The sequence below is a fragment of the Ursus arctos genome, unplaced genomic scaffold (assembly GCF_023065955.2).
Source record: "Ursus arctos isolate Adak ecotype North America unplaced genomic scaffold, UrsArc2.0 scaffold_6, whole genome shotgun sequence".
Classification (NCBI taxonomy): Eukaryota; Metazoa; Chordata; class Mammalia; order Carnivora; family Ursidae; genus Ursus; species Ursus arctos.
Window position 1 is genome coordinate 2300769 of NW_026623078.1, and position 27101 is coordinate 2327869.

General features: G+C 41.8%; 1 long non-coding RNA gene across 1 annotated transcript in view; it reads right to left on the reverse strand.

The window, feature by feature from the left end:
• Positions 1 to 540: 540 nt before the first annotated feature.
• The window catches only part of LOC130542916 (uncharacterized), a 35997-nt gene continuing 9436 nt past the window's right edge, over positions 541 to 27101 (reverse strand). Inside the window, exon 4 of the long non-coding RNA XR_008957821.1 lies at positions 541 to 587. This is a non-coding gene — a long non-coding RNA (uncharacterized LOC130542916). The remainder of the gene's footprint in view (positions 588 to 27101) is intronic.

Genomic DNA, 27101 nt, shown 5'->3' on the forward strand with positions numbered 1-27101 from the left:
AGTCAAGGACAGCTGCCTGGGAGACACAATCTTCACAAAGAAGGGAGTGCTCCAGGGAAGGAACATTTAGGGCAGGGTCATATATTTGTTCTGAGTTGTGCTACGTACAGTTATACATCACGATGAGGAAGAAGGTTCCAGAAAGTGACAGACTTTTTCTTATGTTTTCAGTATGTACAAATCAGTATGACTTTAATCTTATGGGAGCAAGAAAGGTTCTTTTGTGTTCTCACCTTGATGTTGGCAAAGGCATTTTTTGGTTCTCTTTTTCTTTTTGATGCATATGGACAATAAGTGCTGGGGGCAGAAATAGGGCCCATGCTTTGAGGGTTTGCCCAGTCATTTTGAGCTGGGTAAAATGTTAAAGGAGAGCTTTCCTGGGAGGCCAAGATCAGGCCTCACAGATGGTATGACATAAAAATTACTCTTATCATCACTACCAAATGGAGGAACGTGAGATGAAAGCACCTTTCCAATAGTAAAGAGACATCAAAGGACCCCTACAGAAGGTTACCTGCTCCATGGTCAGCACAGGTAACAGAGGCGTTCATGGTCTCTGGACTCCTCCCCTTGTCCTGCCCAAATCTCTGAAACATAGAGATCATTTACAGTCAGAATTTTACACATCTTAGAGATGTCTGGCACCATTCCCTTGGACTACAGAATACAACAGAATAGCTCACTGTCACAACACGAAAGTGCCCCTGGATACACTAAGTTCTTTCTCTGCAACGTTGGCCTTGATGAAATCATAATCGTAACATAGAAACACTACAATGGTTGGGAATAAATAATCACAGGTAAGGGAATATTTAGGAAATCTTTAGAAGCATTGTCTCACTCTATAGAAGAGGCTAACTGCTTTAAATACTATTTCCGACCTTACAGAACACTCTACAGACCAGAGCCTCCATCAGTTAAAAAAGCATAGTTCTCTCAGTCACTTTAATATCAGAAAAATAGTATAGTATCTCTATTCCTAGGGATCTTTAAGTCTCCGACTCAAAGGTCCTCCACTGAGAGAATTATCTTCATGATCATGATGGGCAGAGGTGAAAAGGCAGCCGAATTCATTCCATTTGGCCACACAACAAGAAAATCCTAATACTTCCTAGGTTTCCAGATTGAGAAGACCAGGGGTAGAGCAAAATGGTACCTTGTATGGAAGAACAAGGGATTTGGAGTCAGTTTGGAGATCACACTTAGGTTTCTGACACTAAAATCCTCTGTAATTCATATCATTTCTGAGCCTTTGTCTATCCATATAAAAATGGGACTCATTCTATCTACACCCCAGTTGAGAAGTTTACGAGGGAGAATGCTACTCAGAGCCAGTATGGATTCTCCCAAGAGCAGGTGCTCAGGAGCCATAATTACCATTGGGTCTATATCTTTTCCAGAGAAAAGAACACATGGTGAAACAGTGTTTCGAAAAGATGACTCACAAGATGATTTTCACACTTTCATGAAGGTCAAGAAACTGCTATTTTGTTGTAATTCTCTCAGAAATCATGTTATTAGCCTAGTGGGGACAATAGCAACATCATCACTAGGAGTGGGGAGCTTCTCATCTCCATATGGCTATGTTGACTACCTTAACACAATGCCACCAGAAAGGAAAGCTGGAGGGAGGTGTGTGTGTGCACAGGTCAAGGCTGCCAGGTGTGCCTGGGACATGCAGAACTCTGATAGGAGGCTTAAGTCCTGTCTATGTTAGGATAGTCAGTGCTCTTCAGAGACAAAGGGCCATTGTGTGTGAGCCCTGATGTAGAAAAGGTGGAAAATGTCCATTGCGATTCCCTCTCTGACCCTTAGGATATACAGCAAAGTTACATTGAATTTTTAAACATGGAGGGATTTCCTGGTCTTCTTTTCATGAGGACTCGGGCTCTATTCTTTGGTGGCCTAAGAATAGAATCTAGTTAGTTTCAGGATGTTAAAATGTAGACATGATTCATGGAACAACATATCATCTGTTTGGGTAAATAGTCTATGACCACTGGAAATAATGTATTCTGCACGTATTATGCAATATTACATAGACGTCAATTAGGTCACATTTGTTACCAATGTTTTGTCTGCTTTTTCCATCAGATATTGAGAAAGGCATATTAAAATTTCCAAACAAAATTTCCAAAAAAAGAGGATGCCGATCAAAAATGTTGTGTGAAAATGAAAAGAAAGTGCCATCACTCCATTCAGTGAATCAGGTTTGTGCAGAGAGACGGTAACGTTGATCACTGAAGACACCAGGGTTTTCCAATATGTGTGTTGAAACTTAAGGAAACTGCCATAGACGTAACTCTCAGTACGAAGAGCATGGTAAGGGTCTTCCAACTCCCATCCTCTGTCATGATGATGGAAGCATGTTGCAGAGTGGGAATGAAAGCATAAGGGCCACTAACCAATCTTCAAGGAAGAACATTGTATCAAAGCCATCATTCACCTGACATCTTCGGTCGTGAAGATGAAACTATTGGCACAGGTGTCTAAGAAAACATAGGGAAAGTGCCATATACTGAAGTCCACGAAAGAACACCATAGAGAAAGCATCTTGCATCTCACAGTCTTCTGTCATAAAAACGGAAGTATGTGCAAAACTGTCTGTGAAAACAGACGCATAAATCGCGTTGTTTCACTCTATACAGGAACACTGTATTGACACCATGTCTCAACTCACAACTTCTGTAGTGAAGACAGAAGCCTTGGTAAGAATGTGTGTGAGCTCATAAAGAAGTGCCGTCTACTTAATTCTAAGAACCAAATCTGTGTAGATAGAAAACAATATCAAACCAACCTCCTGACAAATGGATCAACCGGGGTTTCTTTCCTGTGTGTTGAACCTTAACGAAAGTGCCATAAACTTAATAGTAGGTGAGAGCACTGGGTAGATAGCATCTTTCAACCAACAAATTCTGTCATGAAGATGGAAACGTTTGCATCATTGCCCTGAAAGCATAAGGAAAGTGGCAGAGACTTAGCTTCAAGAAACGACCGTACCGAATCCATCCTTCAAGGCACATCTTCTTTTACGAAGTTGGAAGCATTCTCAGAAGTGTTTCTCAGCATAAGGGAATTATCGTACGCTTAACTTTATGAGGGAAATCCGTAGGACACTGTCTGAAACTCAGATCTTTTCTCATGAGGCTGAAAGCATTGGCTCAAGGGTAAAGGAACTTGTAAAGAAATGACGTTTACTCCACTCTGAGCACCAAGGTTCTGTATAGAGAATGAAACTTCAAACATCCTGATGCACGAAGAGAGAAGCTTTTTCAAATATCTGTGTTGAATGGTAAAAGAAGTGCCATACGCTTAGCACTATTAAAGAGCACCATCTGGAGACAACTTTCCAAATCAAGTTCATGAGGGTGGATGTATGTTCCAAAATCTGCATGAAACCTAAGGAACATTCTGTATGCTCAGGTAAGAACACCCTTGGAAAAAATCTTTCAACTCACATCTTCTGTAATGAAGATGGGAGTACTTGCAGAAGTGCAAGTGAAAGCATAAGGAGAGGTCCTATCTAAGTAGTTGTGAGAAACAACTCCGTGTTGACAGAAGGCAACATCGAAGTAACATGGTGACCCATGAATATACACCCGTTGTCCAGCACGTGCCTTGAACCTTAAGGAAAAGGGCACTATATACAAATCTCAGTCAGAACACCGAATGGACACCATCTTCCAAGTCACAGCTTCTGTGAGGATGATCGCAAGTTTTTCAAGTGTCTACGAATGCATAAGGAAGATGTCACCTACTTTACACTAGGAGAGAATACTCTATCTAAAAGCATCTTGCACCTCACATCTTTTCTCATGAAGTGGGAGCATTGTGCAAAACAGTGCCTGCGAGCATCAAGATAATGCACTTCGTTTAAAACTGTAATAATACTACACAGAAAGCATCACTCAACTCACTTCTTTCATGAGGATGAAAGCCGTTCGAAAAGGTTGTGTGAAAACAAAAAGAAAGTGCAATCAGTCAATTAGCTAAAGAGTTTGTGTAGAGAGACGGCAACTTTGATCAGTGAAGACACTAGGGCTTCCCTATATGTGTTTCCTTAAGGTTCACTTAAGGAAACAGCCCCAGATGTAACTCTCAGTAATAGGAGTGCATGGAAACAGTCTTCCAACTCCCGTCGTCTGTCATGATGATGGAAGAATGTTTCAGAGTGGGAATGAAAGCATAGGGAAAGGGCCAATAACGAATATTTAAGACAGAATATTGTATCGAAGCCATCTTTCACCTCACGTATTCGATCATGAAGATGAAAGCATTTCAACAGGCGTCTAAGAAAACATAAGGAAAGTGCCATATACTGAACTCTCTGAAAGAACACCATAGAGAAAGCATCTTGCATCTCACAGTTTTTCTTTTTTTTTCTTTTTTTAATGTTTTATTATGTTTGTCAACATACAGTGCATCCCCAGTTTCCAATGTAAGGCTTGATGATTCATTAGTTGCGTATAACACCTAGTGCACCATGCAATACGTGCCCTCCTTACCACCCATCACCGGTCTATCCCATTCCCCCACCCCCTTCCCCTCTGAGGCCCTCAGTTTGTTTCTCATAGTCCATAGTCTCTCATGTTTCATTCCCTCTTCTGATTACCCCCCCTTTCTTTATTCCTTTCTTCTCCTACCGATCTTCCTAGTTCTTTTGTTCCATAGATGAGAGAAATCATATGATAGTTGTCTTTCTCTGCTTGACTTATTTCACTTAGCATTAGCTCCTCCAGTGCCATCCATGTTGTAGCAAATGTTGAGAACTCGTTCTTTCTGATAGCTGAGTAATATTCCATTGTATGTATGGACCACAACTTCTTAATCCAGTCATCTGTTGAAGGGCATCTCGGCTCCCTCCACGATTTAGCTATTGTGGACATTGCTGCTGTGAACATTGGGGTGCATATGGCCCTTCTCTTCACTACGTCTGTATCTTTGGGGTAAACACCCAGTAGTGCAATGGCTGGATCATAAGGTAGCTCAATTTTTAACTTTTTAAGGGACCTCCACACTGTTTTCCAGAGTGGCTGTACCAACTTGCATTCCCACCAACAATGTAGGAGGGATCCCCTTTCTCCACATCCTCTCCAACAATTGTTTCTTGCCTTGTCTATTTTTGCCATTCTAACTGGCGTAAGGTGGTATCTCAGTGAAGTTTTGATTTGAATTTCCTTGATGGCTAATGATTTTGAACATTTTTTCATGTGTCTGTTAGCCATTTGTATGTCTTCATTGGAAAAGTGTCTGTTCATATCTTCTGCCCATTTTTTGATTTGTTTATTTGTTTCTCGTGTACTGAGTTTGAGAAGTTCTTTGTAGATCTTGGATACCAGTCCTTTATCTGTAGTGTCATTTGCAAATATCTTCTCCCATTCCGTGGGCTGCCTCTTTGATTTTCTGACTGTTTCCTTGACTGTGCCAAACTTTTAATCTTGATGAAGTCCCATAAATTCATTGTATCTTTTGTTTCTCTTGCCTTTGGGGATGTATCATGAAAAAGGTTGTTTTGGCCGATGTCGTGGAGGTTGCTGCCTATGTTCTCCTCTAGAATTTTGATGGATTCCCATCGAGGTCTTTCATCCATTTGGAGTTTATTTTTGTGTATGGTGTGAGAGAGTGGTCAAGTTTCATTCTTTTGCATGTAGCTGTCCAATTTTCCCAGCACCATTTATTGAAGAGACTTTTTTCCCACCGGATGTTTTTTCCTCCTTGCTCAAATATTAGCTGCACAAAGAGCCGAGGGTCCATTTCTCTGTTCTCTATTCTGTTCCATTGGTCTATGTGTCTGCTTTTGTGCCAGTACCATGCTGTCTTTGTGATCACAGCTTTGTAGTACAGCTCGAAATCTGGCATTGTGATGCCCCCAGCTTTATTTTTCCTTTTCAACAGTTCCTTGGAGATTCATGGCTTTTTCTGTTTCCATGCAAATTTAAGGACTATTTGTTCCAGTTCTTTGAAAAATGTCCTCAGTATTTTGATCGGGATAGCATTGACAGTGTAGATGGCTCTGGGTAGCATGGACATTTTAACTATGTTAATTCTTCTGATCCTTGAGCATGGAATACCTTTCCATCTTTTTATGTCTTCCTTAATGTCTTTCAAGAGTGATTTATAGTTTCTAGAATATAGGTCCTTTACGTCTCTGGTTAATTCTAAGGTAACGTACGGTTTTTGGTGCTATTGTAAATGGGATGGATTCCCTAATTTCTCTTTCTTCAGTCTCGTTATTCGTGTACAGAAATGCAACTGATTTCTGAGCATTAATTTTGTATCCCACCACATTACTGAATTGCTCTATAACTTCTAATAGTTTGGGAGTGGCTTCTTTTGGGTTTTCCATATAGAGTATCATGTCATCTGCAAAGAGAGACATTTTGACTTCTTCTTTGCCGATTTGAATACCTTTGATCCCTTTTTGTCGTCTGATTGCTGTTGCAAGGACTTCCAGTACGATGTTGAATAATAGTGGCGAGAGTGGGCATCCTTGTCGAGTTCCTGATCTTAAGGGAAAGGCTTGCAGCTTTTCCCCATTGAGAATAATATTTGCAGTAGGCTTTTCATAGATGGCTTTTATGAGATTGAGAAATGTACCCTCTATTCCTACATTCTGAAGGGTTTTAATCAGGAAAGGATGCTGTATTTTGTCAAATGCTTTTTCGGCATCGATTGAGAGGATCATATGGTTCCTGAGTCTTTTCTTGTTGATATGATATATCACGCTGATGGATTTGCGAATATTGAACCACGCTTGCATCCCAGGTATGAATCCCACTTGATCGTGATGGGTAATTCTTTTAATGTACTGTTGGATTTTATTAGCAAGTATCTTGTTGAGGATTTTGGCGTCCATATTCATTAGGGAAATCGGTCTGTAATTCTCCTTTTTGAGGGGGTCTTTGCCTGGTTTGGGGATCAAGGTAATATTGGCCTCATAGAATGAGTTTGGTAGCTTTCCTTCTGTTTCTATTTTTTGAAATAGCTTTAGGAGAGTAGGTATTATTTCTTCTTTGAATGTTTGGTAGAATTCCCCAGGAAAACCGTCCGGGCCTGGAGTTTTGTTATTTGGAAGGTTGTTTATCACTGACTCAATTTCTTCATCATTAATTGGCCTGTTTAAGAAATCAATTTCTTCCTCTTTCAATCTTGGTAGTTTATAGGTTTCCAGGAAGGATTCCATCTCTTCCGGATTGCTTAGTTTATTGGCATATAGCTGTTGATAAAAATTTCTAATAATCCTTCCAATTTCAATGGTGTTCATCGTGACCTCTCCTTTTTCATTCATAATATTAATATTCAGGTCCTTTCTCTTTTCTTTTGGATGAGCGTTGCCAGTGGTCTGTCAATTTTATTGATTCTCTCAAAGAACCAGCTTCTAGTCCTGTTGATCTGCTCTACTGTACTTCTGGTTTCTGCTTGATTGATTTCAGCTCTAATTTTGGTCAACTGCTTCCTCGTGCGTGGATTAGGCCTGTCCCTCTGTTGCTGTTTCAGCTTCTTGAGGTGAGAATATAAAAACTGCATTTTAGATTTTTCTATTCTTTTGAGTGAGGCTTGGATGGCTATGTATTTCCCCCTTAGGACTGCCTTTGCAGTATCCCATAGGTTTTTGAACTGTTGTATTTTCATTCCCATTGGTCTCCATAAATTGTTTAATTTGATTTTTGATTTCCTGGTTTATCGAGTCATTCCGGAGCAGGATGGTTCTTAGTCTCCAGGTGTCTGAGTTTCTTCCAAATTTTTCCTTGTGGTTGAGTTTCGATTTCAGAGCGTTGTGGTCTGAGAACATGCACAGGATAATTTCAATCTTTTGGTATCGGTTGAGACCTGTTTTGTGTCCCAGAACATGGTCTATTCTTGAGAATGTTCCACGGGCATTAGAATAGAATGAGTATTCTTTGGTTCTGGGGTGTAGTGTTCTATATATATCTATGAGGTCCAACTCGTCGAGTATGGCATTCAAAGCCTTTGATTCTTTGCTTAGTTTTTGCCGGGGTGTTCTGTCTATTTCTGAGAGTGGAGTGTTGAGTTCCCCTACTATTAATGTATTTTTATTTATATGTCTCTTTATTCTGGTTAAGAGTTGGCTTGTGTATCTTGGTGCTCCCCTGTTGGGGGCATATATATTTATAATTGTCATATCCACTTGTTGAATACTTCCTTTAAGAATAATATAGTGCCCTTCTGCATCTCTAACAATAGTCTGTAGTTTAAAGTCCAGTTTATCTGATATGAGAATTGCTACCCCAGCTTGCTTTTGAAGTCCATTTGCGTGAAAGATGGTACTCCATCCCCTTACTCTCAGTCTGAATGCATCTTTGGGTTCGAAATGAGTCTCTTGTAGACAGCAAATGGATGGGTCATTTCTTTTTATCCAATCTGCAACCCTTCTTTTTCTTTTGTTTTAAGATTTCATTTATTAATTTGACAGCAAAACAGCCAGTGAGAGAGGGAACACAAGCAGGGGGAGTAGGAGAGGAAGAAGCAGGCTCACAGCGGAGGAGCCTGATGTGGGGCTTGATCCCACAATGCCGGGATCACGCCCTGGCTGAAGGCAGACGCTTAACTGCTGTTCCACCCAGGCGCCCTGCATCTCACTGTCTTCTGGCATGAAAAAGGAAGCATGTGAAAAAGTGTGTACAAAAAGAGATGCATAAAGCGCGTTGCCTCACTCTATAGAAGAACACTGTATAGACATCATGTCTCAACTCACAACTTCTGTTGTGAAGATGGAAGCCTTGGCAAGAGTGTGTGCAAGCACGTAGAGAAAGGGCTGTCTACTTAATTCTGAGAACCAAATCTGTCTAGATAGAAAACGATATCGAACCCACCTCCTGACAAATGGATCAACCAGGGTTTTCTTCCCTATGTGTTGAAACTTAAGGAAAGTGCCATAAACTTAGTAGGTGAGAGCACTGGGTAGATAGCATGTTACAAACCATGACTTCTGTCATGAAGACGAAAATGTTTGCAACGTAGTGGTGAAAACATAAGGAAAGTGGCAGAGACATGGCTCCAAAAAAGGACAGTACCTAATCCATCTTTAAAGGCACGTGTTCTTTCATGAAGCTGGAAGCATATACAAGAGAGTGTTTCTCAGCTTAAGGGAATTATCGTATGCTTAACTTTACAAGAGAACTCCATAGAATACCCTCTGAAACATCTTTTCACATGACCCTGGAAGCATTGGCTAAAGGGTGAGGGAATGTGTAAAGAAATGCCATTTACTCGACTCTGAGCACCAATGTTCTATATAGAGGAAGAGATTTCAAACATCCTGATGTATGAAGAGAGATTTTCAAATCTCTCTGTTGAACCGTAAGAGAAGTGCCATATGCTTAACACTAAGAAAGAGCACCATCTAGAGACAACCTTCCAAATCACAACTACCTTCATGAAGATGGATGTATGTTCCAAAACTGTATGAAAACCTAAGGAACATGCTGTATGCTCAGGTAAGAACACCCTTGGAAAAGATCTCCCAACTCACATCTTCTGTAATGAAGATGGAAGTACATGCAGAAGTGTGAGTGAAAGCATAAGGAGAGGTCCTAAGTAGTTGTGAGTACCAGGTCAGTGTTGATAGGCAACATCGAAGTAACATGGTGACCCAGGAATATATATGCGTTGTCCAATACGTGCGTTGAACCTTAAGGAAAGAACAATATACCCAAATCTCAGTCAGAACACCAAATGGACACCCTCATCCAAGTCACATCTTCTGTCAGGAAGATGTCAAGATTTTCGAAAGTGTCTACAAATGCATAGGGAAAGGGACACCTACTTTACTCAAGGAGAGAACACTCTATATAAAAGCGTCTTGCACCTCACATCTGGTGTCATGAATTGGGAGCATTGTACAAAACTGTGCCTGCAAGCATCAAGATAATGCCTTTTGTTGAACCATGTAAGAACACTACAAGGAAAGCATCTCTCAACTCACATCAGTCATGAGGAGGAAAGCCCTTCAAAAGTTGTGTGAAAACGAAAGGAAAGTGCCATCAGTCAATTCAGCGAACCATGTTTTTGTAGAGACAAGGCAACATTGATCAGTGAAAACAGCAGGGTTTACCAATACGTGTGTTGAACCTTAAGGAAACAGCCATAGACGTAATCTCAGGAAAAAGAGGGTATGGAAAGGGTTTTCCAAGTCCCATAATCTGTCATGATGATGGAAGCATGTGTCTGATTGGGAATAAAAGCATAAGGAAAGGGAGGTGAACCAACTTTAGGAAAGAACATTGTACCGAAGCCATCTTTGAAGTCACGTCTTCAGTCTTGATGAAACCGTTTGTACAAGTGCCTAAGAAAACATAAGGAAAGTGCCATGTACTGAATCTACGAAGGAACACCGTAGAGAAACCATCTGGCATCTCACAGTCCTCTGTCATGAAAACGGAAGCTTGTGCAAATGTGTGTAAGAAAGAGACACATAAAGCTCCTGGAGCATGCAGGGGCGGCTGGCGGTGTTAGAAACACAGACAGAGAGACACTGGCCCTGTAGGTGAGAGCTGGGAAGCCAGGTGTGGGGCTCACATCCTGGACAGTGCAGAGTTGAGCAGCACCAACAGAAACAGAGTTAAAGTGGCCAGAACATCAGTGGAGAATGGTCCGCAATCCATCTGTTCTGAGACAGAGGCTGAGATTCGGCCACTGCTGCTCTGACTCTCAGAAGAAGCACAGCAAACCACCAGGGAAAGCCACCAGAGAAAAGAAGCCTGGAAAGACCGGCTCACAGTGTACCCACCCCCATCCCCCTTCGCAGGGTACACAGAGACTCTACCCAAACAGGGTTGCCCAAGTATCGGCACGGCAGGCCCCTACCTCAGAAGGCAGGCTGAAAAATCAAGAAGCCCCCATACCTAAGATCCCTATAAAACAAGGGCGCACGGCCTGGGTCGTGGTCAATAATTTGGGCTCTGGACAACACCACAACCTCTCCTCATCTGAATGATGAGGAGAAGTTCCCCCCCCCCAGCAAAGAAAAGACAATGAGTTTGTGGCCTCTGCCACAGAACTTATGGATATGGATATAACCAAATTATCAGAAATGGAATTCAGAGTAACAATGGTCAAGATGATTTGTAGACTTGAAAAAAATATTGACAAAATTGTTAATGAGAACATAGAATCTCTAAGGGCAGAAATGTGAGCGAATCTGGCAGAAATTAAAAATTCTAGGAGCCAAATGCAGTCAAAACTAGAGGCTCTGTTGGCCAGGGTGAATGAGGCAGAAGGACGTATCAGCGAATTGGAAGATGGGTTAGTAGAGGAAAAAGCTAAAAGAGAATCTGGACTCAAAAAAATCCACACACAGAAATGTAGGTTACGGGAAATGACTGACTCAATAAAACGTTCCAGTGTCAGAATCATCGGCATTCCTGAGGACGTAGAGAAAAACCGAGGTCTAGAGGAGATATTTGAACAAATTGTAGCTGAAAACTTCCCTAATCTAGCAAGGGAAACAAACATTCGTGTCCAAGAGGCAGAGAGGACCCCTTCCAAGCTCAACCACGACAAACCCATGCCACGTCACGTCATAGTGCATTTCGCAAATATTAGATCCAAGGATACAGTATTGAAAGCGGCCAGGGCAAAGAAATTTCTCACGTACCAAGGCAAAGATATCAGAATTACGTCTGACCTCTCTACACAGACCTGGAATGAGATAAAGGGTTGGGGGGCATTTTTAAATCTCTTTCAGAGAAAAACATGCAGCCAAGGATTCTTTATCCAGCAAGGCTGTCATTCAGAATTGATGGAGAAATAAAGACCTTCCAGAATCGTGGTCATTGACCAATTTTTTTAACCACAAAATCAGCCCTACAGGAGATATTAAGGGGGGGGGTTCTATAAAAGTAAAAAGGCCCCAAGAGTGATATAGAACATAAAGTCACAATCTATGGAAACAAAGACTTTACTGGCAATATGGCATCATTAAAATCACATCTCTCAATAATCCGTCTCAATGTAAATGGCCTAAATGCTCCCATAAAACACCACAGGGTTGCTGATTGGATAAAAAGACATGAGCCATCCATTTGCTGTCTACAAACACTCATTTTGAACCTAAAGATACATTCAGACTAAAAGGATGGAATACCATCTTTCACGCCAATGGACCTGAAAAGAAAGCTGGGGTAGCAATTCTCATGTCAGACAGATTGGATTTGAAACTAAAGACTATAGTTAGAGACACATAAGGGCACTATATTATTCTTAAAGGATGTATCCAACAAGTGGATATGACAATTATAAATATATATGCCCCCAAACAGGGGAGCAGCAAGATACACAAGCCAACTCTTAACCGGAATAAAGAGATATATAGATAAAAATACATTAATAGTAGGAACCTCAACACTCCACTATCAGCAACAGACAGAGCACCAGAGCAGAAAACCAACATAGAAACAAGAGCTTTGAATGCCATGCTAGATGAGATAGACCTCATAGATATATATAGAACACTGTACCCCAGAACCAAAGAATACTCATTCTATTCTAATGCCCATGGAACATTCTCAAGATTAGACCATGTTCTGGGACACAAATCAGGTCTCAACTGATACCAAAAGATTGAAATTATCCCGTGCATATTCTCAGAGCACAACACTCTGAAATTGGAACTCAAAAACAAGGAAGATTTTGGAAAAAAACTCAAACACTTGGAAACTAAGAACCATCCTGCTCAGGAATGACCCAATGAACCAGGAAATCAAAAATATATTTAAACAATTTATGGAGACCAACGGGAATGAAAACACAATGGTCCAAAACCTATGGGATACTGCAAAGGCAGTCCTAATGGGGAAATACATAGCCATCCAAGCCAGTGAATAGATTGAGCCAGTGATAAACAACCTTCCAAATAACAAAACTCCAGGCCCGGACGGTTTTCCTGGGGAATTCTACCAATCATTCAAAGAAGAAATAATACCTATTCTCCTAAAGCTATTTCCAAAAATAGAAACAGAAGGAAAGCTACCAAACTCATTCTATGAGGCCAATATTACCTTGATCCGCAAAACAGGCAAAGACCCCCTCAAAAAGAAGAATTACAGACCAATTTCCCTAATGAATATAGATGCCAAAATCCTCAACCAGATTCTGGCTAATAGAATCCAACAGTACATTAAAACGATTATCCATCATGAACAAGTGGGATTCATCCCTGGGATGAAAGCGTGGTTCAATATTCGCAAATCGATCAGCGTGATACATCATATCAACAAGAAAAGACTCAGGAACCATATGATCCCCTCAACTGATCCAGAAAAAACATTTGACAAAATACAGCATCCTTTCCTGATTAAAACCCTTCAGAGTGTAGGAATAGAGGGTTCATTTCTCAATCTCATAAAAGCCATCTATGGAAAGGCTACAGAAAATATTCTCAATGGGGGAAAAGCTGGAAGCCTTTCCCTTAAGATCAGGAACTCAACAAGGATGCCCACTCTCGCCACTATTATTCAACATAGTACTAGAAGTCCTTGCAACAGCAGACAACAAAAAGGGATAAAAGGTATCCAAATCAGCAAAGAAGTCAAAATGTCTCTCTTCACAGATGACATGATACTCTATATGGAAAACCCAATAGAATACACGCGCAAAATATGAGAAGTTATAGAGCAATTCAGTAATGGGGTGGGATAGAAAATCAATGCTCAGAAATCAGTTGCATTTCTATACACGAATAATGAGACTGAAGAAAGAGAAATTAGGGAATCCAGCCCATTTACAATAGCACCAAAAACCATATGTTACCTAGGAATTAACCAGAGACGTAAAGGACCTATATTCTAGAAACTATAAATCACTTTTGAAAGACATAGAGGAAGACACAAAGAGATGGAAAAATACTCCATGCTCATGGATCGGAAGAATTAACATAGTTAAAATGTCCATGCTACCCAGAGCAATCTACACTTTCAATGCTATCCCGATCAAAATACCGATGACATTTTACAAAGAACTCGAAAACACAGCCCTTAAATTTGTATGGAACCAGAAAAGGCCCCGAATCGCCAAGGAATTGTTGAAAAGGAAAAACAAAGCTGGAGGCATCACAATGCCAGATTTCAAGCTGCACTACAAAGCTGTGATCACAAAGACAGCATGGTACTGGCACAAAAGCAGACACATAGACCAATGGAACAGAATAGAGAACCCAGAAATGGGCCCTCGACTCTGGGCAACTGATTTTTGACAAAGCAGGAAACAACATCCAGTGGAAAAAAGACAGTCTCTTCAATACATGGTGCTGGGGAAATTGGACAGCTACATGCAAAAGAATGAAATGTGACCACTCCCTAACACCATACACAAAGATAAACTCTAAATGGATGAAAGACCTCAATGTGAGACAGAAATCCATCAAAATCCGAGAGAAGAGCATAGGCAGCAACCTCTATGACATCAGCCACAGCAACCTTTTTTATGACACATCTCCAAAGGCAAGAGAGACAAAAGATAAAATGAACTTGTGGGATTTCATCAATATAAAAACTGTTGCACAGCCAAGGAAACAGAAAACCAAAGAGGCAGCCCACGGAATGGGAGAATACATTTGCAAATGATACTACAGAGAAAAGACAGGTATCCAAGATCTACAAAGAAGTTCTCAAACTCAATATGTGAGAAACAAATAAACATCATAAAATGGGCAGAAGATATGAACTGACACTTTTCCAGTGAAGACATAGAAATGGCTAACAGACACTTTAAAAAATGTTCAAAATCATTAGCCATCAGGGAAATTCATATCAAAATCACACGGAGATACCAACTTAAGCCAGTTAGAATGGCAAAAATTGACAAGGCAAGAAACAATTGTTAGAGAGGATGTGGAGAAAGGGGATCCCTCCTACATTGTTGGTGGGAATGCAAGTTGGTATTCTTTGGAAAAAGATTGGAGGTCCCTTAAAAGATTAAAAATAGAGCTACCCTGGGGCGCCTGGGTGGCGCAGTCGTTAAAGCGTCTGCCTTCGGCTCAGGGCGTGATCCTGGCGATCCGGGATCGAGTCCCACATCAGGCTCTTCTGCTGTGGGCCTGCTTCTTCCTCTCCCACTCCCCCTGCTGTGTTCCCTCTCTCGCTGGCTGTCTCTCTGTCACATAAATAAATAAAATCTTTAAAAAAAAAAAAAATAGAGCTACCCTGTGTCCAGCCATTGCACTACTGGGTATTTAAACCAAAGATACAGACGTAGTGAGGAGAAGGGCCATATGCACCCCAATGTTCATAGCAGGGCTGTTCACAATAGCTATATTGTGGAAGGAGCCAACATGCCCTTCAACAGATGACTAGATTAAGAAGTTGTGGTCCAGGCAGGAGGGGTTAAGATGGCGGAGGAGTAGGGGACCCCTTTTTCAGCCGGTCCCCTGAGTCGAGCTGGATAGGTAACAGACCAGCCCAAATAACCACAGAATCAGCCTGAGACGCAGGAAGATACATCTGGATCTCTACAAATGAACATCTCCAGCGCTGAGTATTGAGGTACCAAGAGGGGAGCTGTAAACCGTGCACAGATATCGGAAGATAAATGGAAGGGGGAGGGAGCCGCCGCGTTTGGGCGCCGAAAAGCGGAAGCCACCTGCACGGGGGAGCGGGCGGACTCATGGAGGGCACCCGCGAGAGAGTGGACTGAGACCGGTGAACCGTGAACGCGCTCCACCAGGCATCTCCCGGAACACCGGAATCCCGGTGTGCTCACGGGATCCAGACTGAGACCGGGAGCTCCCGAAGCGCGCGCGGGGCGGCTGGCGGCTGGCGGGCCACCTGCACGGGGGAGCGGGCGGACTCGCGGTCGGCACCCGCGAAACAGCAGACTGAGACCCTGAACCGGGTGCGCGCGCCACCAGGCTTCTCACGAAACTCCGGAATCCTGGTGTGCTCACCGGGCATAGACTGAGACCAGGAGACCCGGGAGCGCCAGGGGCGGCCGGTGGCTGGCGGCATTAGAAACACAAAGGACAGAGATGCGCCGGCCCTGGAAGTGAGGGCAGGGACGCCGGGTTGGTGCGCACATCCCGGGACGCTGCAGGGTTGAGCAGCACCAACAGTAACAGAGTTAAAGTGGCCAGAACATCAGTGGAGAACGGGACGCAATCCCTCTGTTCTGTGACAATGCAGCCTCTGCTGCTCTGACTCTCAGAAGAGGCATAGCTGACCGCCAGGGAAAGCCGCCAGAGAACAAAAGCCTGGAAATACCAGCTCAGAGAGTGCCCATCCCCATCCCCATCCCCCCTCGCGGGGGACACGGAGACTCTAACCAAACAGGGTTGCCTGAGTATGGGCGTGGCAGGTCCCTCCCCCAGAACACAGAAGGCAGGCTGAAAAATCAAGAAGCCCACAACCCCAGGCGCCTGGGTGGCGCAGTCATTGAGCGCCTGTCTCCGGCTTAGGGCGTGATCCCAGCGTTCCGGAAAGGAGTCCCTCATCGGGCTCTTCTGCTGGGAGCCTGCTTCTTCCTCTCTCACTCCCCTGCTTCTGTTCCGTTCTTGCTGACTGTCTGTCTCCCTCTCTCAGATAAGTAAATAAATAAAATCTTTAAAGAAGAAGCCCACATCTCTAAGATCCCTATAAAACAAGGGGCACGGCCTGGGACCCAGTCAATAATTTGGGCTCTGGAAAACCCCGCAACCTCTCCTCATCAGAATGACAAGAAGGAGAAGCCCCCCCCAACAAAGAAAAGACAGTGAGTCTCTGGCCTCTGCCACAGAAGTAACGGATATGGATGTAACCAAATTATCAGAAATGGAATTCAGAGTAACAATGGTCAAGATGAGTAGACTTGATAAAAGTATTAAGGAAAATGTTACTGAGAATATAGAATCCCTAAGGGCATAAATGAGAGCGAATTTGACAGAAATTAAAAATTCTATGAGCCAAATGCAGGCAAAACTAGAGGCTCTGACTGCCAGGGTCACCAAAGCAGAGGAAAGGGTTAGTGAATTGGAGGATGGGTTAATAGAGGAAAAAATGAAAATAGAAGATGGTCTTAAAAAAATCCACGCCCACGAATGTTGGCTACGGGAGATTACTGACTCAACGAAACGATCCAATGTTAGAATCCTCGGCATCCCCGAGGGGGTGGAGAAAAACAGAGGTCTAGAAGAGATATTTGAACAAATTGTAGCTGAAAACTTCCCTAATCTAGCAAGGGAAACAAACATTCGTGTCCAAGAGGCAGAGAGGACCCCTCCCAAGCTCAACCACGACAAACCTACGCCACGTCACGTCATAGTGCATTTCGCAAATATTAGATCCAAGGATACAGTATTGAAAGCGGCCAGGGCAAAGAAATTTCTCACGTACCAAGGCAAAGGCATCAGAATTACGTCAGACCTGTCTACACAGACCTGGAATGAGAGAAAGGGTTGGGGGAGCATTTTTAAATCTCTTTCAGAGAAAAACATGCAGCCAAGGATCCTTTATCCAGCAAGGCTGTCATTCAGAATTGATGGAGAAATAAAGACATTTCAGAATCGACAGTCACTAACCAATTTCGTAACCACGAAACCAGCCCTACAGGAGATATTACGGGGGGTTCTATAAAAGTAAAAAGGCCCCAAGAGTGATACAAAACAGAAAGTCACAGCCAATACAAACAAAGACTTTACTGACAACATGGCAGCATTAAAAGCATATCTCTCAGTACTCAGTCTTAATATTAATGGTTTAAATTCTTCCTTAAAGTGCCACAGGGTTGCAGTTTGGCTAAAAAGAAATGACCCATCCATTTGCTGTCTACAAGAGACTCATTTCGAACCCAAAGATGCATTCAGACTGAGAGTAAGGGGATGGAGTACCATCTTTCTCGCAAATGGACCTCAAAAGAAAGCTCGGGTAGCAATTCTCATATCAGATAAACTGGATTTTAAACTATAGACTATAGTTAGAGACGCAGAAGGGCACTATATTATTCTTAAAGGAAGTATTCAACAAGTGGATATGACAATTATAAATATATATGCCCCCAACAGGGGAGCACCAAGATACACAAGCCAACTCTTAACCAGAATAAAGAGACATATAAATAAAATACATTAATAGTAGGGGACCTCAACACTCCACTCTCAGAAATAGACAGAACACCCTGGGAAAAACTAAGCAAAGAATCAAAGGCTTTGAATGCCATACTCGACGAGTTGGACCTCTTAGATATATAGAGAACACTTCACCCCAGAACCAAAGAATACTCATTCTATTCTAATGCCCATGGAACATTCTCAAGAATAGACCATGTTCTGGGACACAAGACAGGTCTCAGCCGATACCAAAAGATTGAAATTATCCCGTGCATATTCTCAGACCACAACCCTCTGAAATTGGAACTCAACCACAAGGAAAAATTTGGAAGAAACTCAAACACTTGGAGACTAAGAACCATTCTGCTCAGGAATGACTCGATAAACCAGGAAATCAAAAATCAAATTAAACAATTTATGGAGACCAATGAGAATGAAAATACAACAGTCCAAAACCTATGGGATACTACAAAGGCAGTCCTAAGGGGGAAATACATAGCCATCCAAGCCTCACTCAAAAGAATAGAAAAATCTAAAATGCAGTTTTTATATTCTCACCTCAAGAAGCTGGAACAGCAACAGAGGGACAGGCCTAATCCATGCACGAGGAAGCAGTTGACCAAAATTAGAGCTGAAATCAATCAAGCAGAAACCAGAAGTACAGTAGAGCAGATCAACAGGACTAAAAGCTCTGAGAGAATCAATAAAATTGACAGACCACTGGCAAGACTTATCCAAAAGAAAAGAGAAAGGACCCAGATTATTAAAATTATGAATGAAAAAGGAGAGGTCACGATGAACACCATTGAAATTGGAAGGATTATTAGAAATTTTTATCAACAGCTATATGCCAATAAACTAAGCAATCCGGAAGAGATGGAATCCTTCCTGGAAACCTATAAACTACCAAGATTGAAACAGGAAGAAACTGATTTCTTAAACAGGCCAATTAATGATGAAGAAATTGAGTCAGTGATAAACAACCTTCCAAATAAGAAAACTCCAGGCCCGGACGGTTTTCCTGGGGAATTCTACCAACATTCAAAGAAGAAATAATACCTACTCTCCTAAAGCTATTTCAAAAAATAGAAACAGAAGGAAAGCTACCAAACTCATTCTATGAGGCCAATATTACCTTGATCCCCAAACCAGGAAAGACCCCCTCAAAAAGGAGAATTACAGACCGATTTCCCTAATGAATATGGACGCCAAAATCCTCAACAAGATACTTGCTAATAGAATCCAACAGTTCATTAAAAGGATTATCCACCATAATCAAGTGGGATTCATACCTGGGATGCAAGCGTGGTTCAATATTCGCAAATCAATCAGCGTGATTGATCGATATGGTGTATCAGCGTGATACATCATATCAACAAGAAAAGACTCAGGAACCATATGATCCTCTCAATCGATGCCGAAAAAGCATTTGACAAAATACAGCATCCTTTCCTGATTAAAACCCTTCAGAGTGTAGGAATAGAAGGTACATTTCTCAATCTCATAAAAGCCATCTATGAAAAGCCTACTGCAAATATTATTCTCAATGGGGAAAAGCTGGAAGCCTTTCCCTTAAGATCAGGAACACAACAAGGATGCCCACTCTCGCCACTATTATTCAACATAGTACTAGAAGTCCTTGCAACAGCAATCAGACGACAAAAAGGGATCAAAGGTAATTAAATCGGCAAAGAAGAAGTCAAAATGTCTCTCTTCGCAGATGACATGATACTCTATATGGAAAACCCAAAAGAAGCCACTCCCAAACTATTAGAAGTTATAGAGAATTCAGTAACGTGGCAGGATAAAAAATCAATGCTCAGAAATCAGTTGCATTTCTGTACACGAATAACGAGAACGAAGAAAGAGAAATTAGGGAATCCATCCCATTTACAATAGCACCAAAAACCATACGTTACCTTGGAATTAACTTAACCAGAGACGTAAAGGTCCTTTATTGTAGAAACTATAAATCATTCTTAAAAGACATTGAGGAAGACATAAAAAGATGGAAAGATATTCCATGCTCATGGATCGGAAGAATTAACATAGTTAAAATGTCCATGCTACCCAGAGCCATCTACACTTTCAATGCTATCCCGATCAAAATACTGAGGACATTTTTCAAAGAACTGGAACAAATAGTCCTTAAATTTGTATGGAACCAGAAAGGACCCCGAATCTCCAAGGAACTGATGAAAAGGAAAAACAAAGCTGGGGGCATCACAATGCCGGATTCGAGCTGTACTACAAAGCTGTGATCACAAAGACAGCATGGTACTGGCACAAAAACAGACACATAGACCAATGGAACAGAATAGAGAGCCCAGAAATGGACCCTCGGCTCTTTGGGCAACTAATATTTGATAAAGCAGGAAAAAACATCCGGTGGGAAAAAGACAGTCTCTTCAATAAATGGTGGTGGGAAAATTGGACAGCTACATGCAAAAGAAGGAAACTTGACCACTCTCTCACACCATACACAAAAATAAACTCCAAATGGATGAAAGACCTCGATGTGAGACAGGAATCCATCAAAATCCTAGAGGAGAACATAGGCAGCAACCTCTACGACATCGGCCAAAGCAACCTTTTTCATGATACATCCCCAAAGGCAAGAGAAACAAAAGATACAATGAATTTATGGGACTTCATCAAGATTAAAAGTTTCTGCACAGCCAAGGAAACAAAAACTAAGAGGCAGCCCACGGAATGGGAGAATATATTTGCAAATGACACTACAGATAAAGGACTGGTATCCAAGATCTACAAAGAACTTCTCAAACTCAATACACGAGAAACAAATAAATCAAAAAATGGGCAGAAGATATGAACAGACACTTTTTCAATGAAGACATACAAATGGCTAACAGACACATGAAAAAATGTTCAAAATCATTAGCCATCAAGGAAATTCAAATCAAAACTTCACTGAGATACCACCTTACGCCAGTTAGAATGGCAAAAATAGACAAGGCAAGAAACAACAATTGTTGGAGAGGATGTGGAGAAACGGGATCCCTCCTACATTGTTGGTGGGAATGCAAGTTGGTACAGCCACTCTGGAAAACAGTGTGGAGGTCCCTTAAAAAGTTAAAAATCGAGCTACCTTATGATCCAGCCATTGCACTACTGGGTGTTTACCCCAAAGATACAGACGTGGTGAAGAGAAGGGCCATATGCACCCCAATGTTCATAGCAGCAATGTCCACAATAGCTAAATCGTGGAAGGAGCCGAGATGCCCTTCAACAGATGACTGGATTAAGAAGTTGTGGTCCATATATACAATGGAATATTACTCAGCTATCAGAAAGAACGAGTTCTCAACATTTGCTACAACATGGACGGCACTGGAGGAGATAATGCTAAGTGAAATAAGCAGAGAAAGACAACTATCATATGATTTCTCTCATCTATGGAACATAAGAACTAGAATGATCAGTAGGGGAAGAAAGGGATAAAGAAAGGGGGGGTAATCAGAAGGGGGAATGAAACATGAGAGACTATGGACTATGAGAAACAAACTGAGGACTTCAGAGGGGAGGGTGTGGGGGAATGGGATAGGCCGGTGATGGGTAGTAAGGAGGGCACATATTGCATCGTGCACTGGGTGTTATACACAACTAATGAATCATCGAGCCTTACATCGAAAAGCAGGGATGTACTGTATGGTGACTAACATAATATAATAAAAAATCATTATAAAAAAAAGTGTCTACGAATGCATAGGGAAAGGGTCACCTACTTTACTCAAGGAGAGAACACTCTATGTGAAAGCATCTTGCACCTCACATCTGGTGTCATGAAGTGGGAGCATTGTGCCAAACGGTGTCTGCAAGCATCAAGATAATGCCCTTCATTTAACGACGTAAGAACACTACACAGAAAGCATCTCTCAACTCACATCAGTCATGAGGAGGAAAGCCCTTCAAAAAAGGTTGTGTGAAAACGAAAGGAAAGTGCCATCAGTCAATTCAGTGAACCATGTTTTTGTAGAGACAAGGCAACGTTGATCAGTGAAAACACCAGGGTTCACCAATACGTGTGTTGAAACTTAAGGAAACAGCCATAGACGTAATCTCAGGAAGAAGAGGGTATGGAAAGGGTTTTCCAAGTCCCATAAACTGTCATGATGATGGAAGCATGTGTCTGATTGGGAATAAAAGCATAAGGAAAGGGACGTGAACCAATCTTAGGAAAGAACATTGTACCAAAGCTTTCTTTGAAGTCACGTCTTCGGTGGTGAAGATGAAACCATTTGTACAGGTGCCTAAGAAAACATAAGGAAAGTGCCATATACTGAATCAATGAAGGAACACCGTAGAGAAACCATCTGGCATCTCACAGTCCTCTGTCATGAAAACGGAAGCATGTGCAAAAGTGTGTAAGAAAGAGACACATAATGCTCCTGGAGCATTCAGGGGCCGCTGGTGGCTGGCGGTGTTAGAAACACAAAGGACAGAGACACCCTGGCCCTGTAGGTGAGAGCTGGGATGCCAGGTGTGGGGCTCACATCCCGGACAGTGCAGGGTTGAGCAGCACCAACAGAAACAGAGTTAAAGTGGCCAGAACATCAGTGGAGAACTGTCCGCAATCCCTCTGAGACAGAGGATGAAATTTGGCCACTGCTGCTCTGGCTCTCAGAAGAGGCACAGCAAAACACCAGGGAAAGCCGCCAGAGAACAAAAGCCTGGAAATACCGAATTACTCTGTGCCCATCCCCATCCCCCCTTGCAGGGGACACGGAGACTATACCCAAACAGGGTTAACCTTAATATCGGCTTGGCAGGCCCCTCCCCCAGAAGGCAGGCTGAAAAATCAAGAAGCCCACATCCCTAAGATCCCCATAAAACAAGGGCTCATGGCCTGGGTCCCAGTCAATAATTTGGGCTCTGGACAAACCCACAACTTCTCATTAGAATGTCTAGAAGGAGAAATCCACCCCAGCAAAGAAAAGAAAATGAGTCTGTGGCTTCTGCCACAGAACTAATGGATATGGACATAACCAAATTATCAGAAATGGAATTCAGAGTAACAAAGGTGAAGATGGTGTGTAGACTTGAAAAAGTATTAACGAAAATATTGATGAGAATATAGAATCTCTAAGGGCAGAAATGAGACCAAATCTGGCAGAAATTAAAGTAAAAAAATAACAAATAACGTACAGTATCTTTGCTCAGTGTAGAATCCCTATCGTAAGTGGTTGTGGCAACGTAAAGAACATGCCATAAACTAATCTGTAAGAAACAACAGTGTACAAGAACAAATTAGCCCTAACACCATCATTCGTGAACATGGAAGCATTAACGAAAATGGTCGTGGAAGCCTACGAAAGTGCAAAACACGTATCTCTGAGAGACAACACTATACAAGGAAAGACCAATGAACACCATCTTTCATGATTATGGAAGCATGAATGAAAAGGTTCTGGAATTACCAAGACTTTGCCCCATCCTTTAGGTAATAAACCACCGTGTACAGGAAAACACCTTCAACTCATATCAACCTCCTCAATAGTGATCCCAACTCAACACTGGGTGTGTTGGCCTAGGGAAATGTCCATATACTTAGAGATAAGAAACAACGGTGTCAGCATAATTCCCTTCAAGTCACATCAGACTTCCTGAAGATGGAAGGAGGAATCAAAGTGGTTATGGTACCGTTAGGAAAGGCCTTCGAACATAAAGCTGAGAAAAAACAGTGTACAGGAACCCTCTTACAACATACAGTATCTTTGGTTAATGTGGAATCTCTATCGTAAGTGGTTGTGGCATCGTAAAGAAAATCCTTAAGCTTTTTTATATGAAACAACAGTGTACAGGAACCCGCTTAGCCCTAACATCATCCTTCGTGAATATGGAAGCAGTAACCAAATTGGACGTGAAAGCCTGACTAAAGTGCCAAACACTTATCTCTGAGACACAACACTATACAAGGAAAGACCAATGAACATAATCCTTCACAAGTAAGGAAGAATTAATGAAAAGGTTCTGGAATCTCGGGGACTCTGCCCAATCCTTATTGCTAATGAACCACTGTGTACAGGAAGACACCTTCAACTCACATCAGCCTCCTCAACACTGATCCCGATTCAATTTTGGCTCTGTAGGCCTAGGTAAAGGTCCACATACTTATAGCTAAGAAACAACGGTGTCAGGATAATGCCCTTCAAGTTACATCAGCCTTCCTGAAGATGGAAGCAGGAATCTAGGTGGTTATAGTACCATTAGGAAAAGCCTACTGAAATATACCTGAGAAACCACAGTGTACAGGAAATATATTACAACGTACAATTTTTTGTAAGTGGTTCTGGCAACATAACTACAATGCCAAAAATTTATCTGTAAGAAACAACAGTGTACGGGAACCCACTTAGCCCTGACATCATTAATAATGAGTATGGAAGCATTCACCAATGTGGTCGTGGAGCCTTACGAAAGTGCCAAAAACTTATCTCTGAGACACAACAGTATACAGGAAAGGAAAGACCAATGATTTCTCAACATTTGCTGCAACATGGACGGTACTGGAGGAGGTAATGCTAAGTGAAATAAGTCAAGCAGAGAAAGACAATTATCATATTTTTTCTCTCAATTATGGAACATAAGAACTAGGAAGATCGGTAAGAGAAGAAAGGGATAAAAAGGGGGGGTAATGAGAAGGGGGAATAAAGCATGGCAGATAATGGACTCTGAGATAGAAACTGATTGTTTCAGAGGGGTGAGGGGTGAGGGAATGGGAGAGGCTGGTGATGGGCATTAAGGAGGGTACGTATTGTATGGTGCACTGGGTGTTATACGCAACTAATGAATCATTGAAATTTACATCAAAAACAAGGGATATACTGTATGGTGACTAACATAAAATAATTTAAAAAACACTAAAAAAAAGAAAATAGGGGGTTATGAATCACCAAAGGCACGCATACATATATCTAAGAAACAACAGTGTACAGGAAAGAACCCCTTACAATGGATATCAGCATTCACGCATATGGAAATATGATCCAAGGTGGAGGTGGAATTAGAGGGAAAGGACCACATACATATCCCAAGACAATACCACTTTAGAGAATAGCATTAACAATTAACATCATCTTTCATGAATATGGAAACATTAATGAAAAGTTTTTATTTTTTATTTTTATTTTTTAAAGATTTTATTTATTTATTTGACAGAGATAGAGACAACCAGCGAGAGAGGGAACACAAGTAGGGGGAGTGGGAGAGGAAGAAGCAGGCTCATAGCAGAGGAGCCTGATGTGGGGCTCGATCCCATAACGCCAGGATCACGCCCAGAGCCGAAGGCAGACGCTTAACCGCTGTGCTACCCAGGCGCCCCTAATGAAAAGTTTGTAAATCTTGAGGACCGTGCCCCAACCTTATTGGTAATATACCACCGTATACAGGAAAACACCTTCAACTAATATCAGCCTCCTCAACACTGATCCCTATTCAAGATTGGGTGTGTACGCCTAGGGAAAGGTCCACATAATTATAGCTAAGAAACAACAGTGTCAGGATAATGCCTTTCAAGTCACATCAGCCTTCCTAAAGACGAAAGCATCGGTCAAGGTCACTAGGGTACCCTCTGGTAAGGCCTACGAACATAAAGCTGAGAAACAACAGTGTACAGGAGCCATCTTACAACGTACAATATCTTTGGTTAATGTGGCATCCTTATCGTAAACGGCTGTGGCAATGTACATAAACTTATCTGTAAGAAACAACAGTGTACGGGAACCCACTTAGCCCTAATATCAAAATTCATGAATATGGAAGCATTAACCAAAATGGTTGTGGAAGCCTGACAAGAGTGCCAAAAACTTATCTCTGAGACGCAACACTATACAAGGAAAGACCAATGAACATCATCTTTCAAGAGTAAGGAAGATTTTACCATAGTGGTCTTGAAACATGAAATTTGTGCCCCATTCTTGTACGTAATAGATAGCAGTGTCTTTGAACCGTCCTCCAATTAAAGCAACCTCCTGCATAGGGATCCCTTCGCAAAATTGTGTTGCAGTCCTAGGGAAATGACCACACCCTTCTCTCTAGGAAACAACAGTGTCAGGATAATGTCTACCAATAATATCACTGATTAGAAATAGGGAAGCATGACTCAAAGTGGTTGTCGAAGCTTTAGGAAAGGTCTAAGTACATATCTGTAAGAAACAACAGTGTATAGGGACTGCCCTCAGCTAAAATCACCCTCATGATTATACAATCCTTCAGAAAATAGGGTGTGTATGAATCACCAAACCGCATACATATATCTAAGAAAAAACCGTGTAGAGGATAGAACCCCTTACAATGAACATCACCATTCACGAATATGGAAACATGAACCAAGGAGGAGGTAGAATCAGAAGAAAAGGACCACATACCTATCCCTTGACAACACCACTTTACAGAATAGCATTAACAATTAACAGCATCTTTCATGAATATGGAAGCATTAATGAACAGTTTCTTGAATCTTGAGGACTATTCCCCATCCTTATTGGTAATGAACCACCGTGTACAGGAAAACACCTTCAACTAACATCAGCCTAATCAATACTGATGCCTATTCAACATTGTGTGTGTAGGCCTAGGGAAATTTTCCCATACTTATAGCTAAGAAACAATGGTGTGAGGATAATGCCCTTCAAATCACATCAGCCTTCTGAAGATGGAAGCATGAATCAAGGTGGTTATGGTTCCATTGGGTAAGTCCTCCGAACATATAACTGAGAAACAACAGTGTACAGGAACCATCTTACAACATACAATATATTTGGTTAATGTGGACTCCCTATCATAAGTGATTGCAGCAACCTAACCAAAGTGCCATAAACTTATAGGTAAGAAAGAACATTGTACAGGAACCCACTTACCCATAATATCATCATTCATGAATATGGAAGCATTCATCAAATTGGTCACGGACGCCTGATGAAAATGAAAAACACTTATCTCTGAGACACAACACTATACAAGGAAAGACACAACACTATACATGGCTGCCATTTGGGACTCCAGAAAGCACTCTGAGACGGGGAAACCTCAGGGAACACCTGACCCA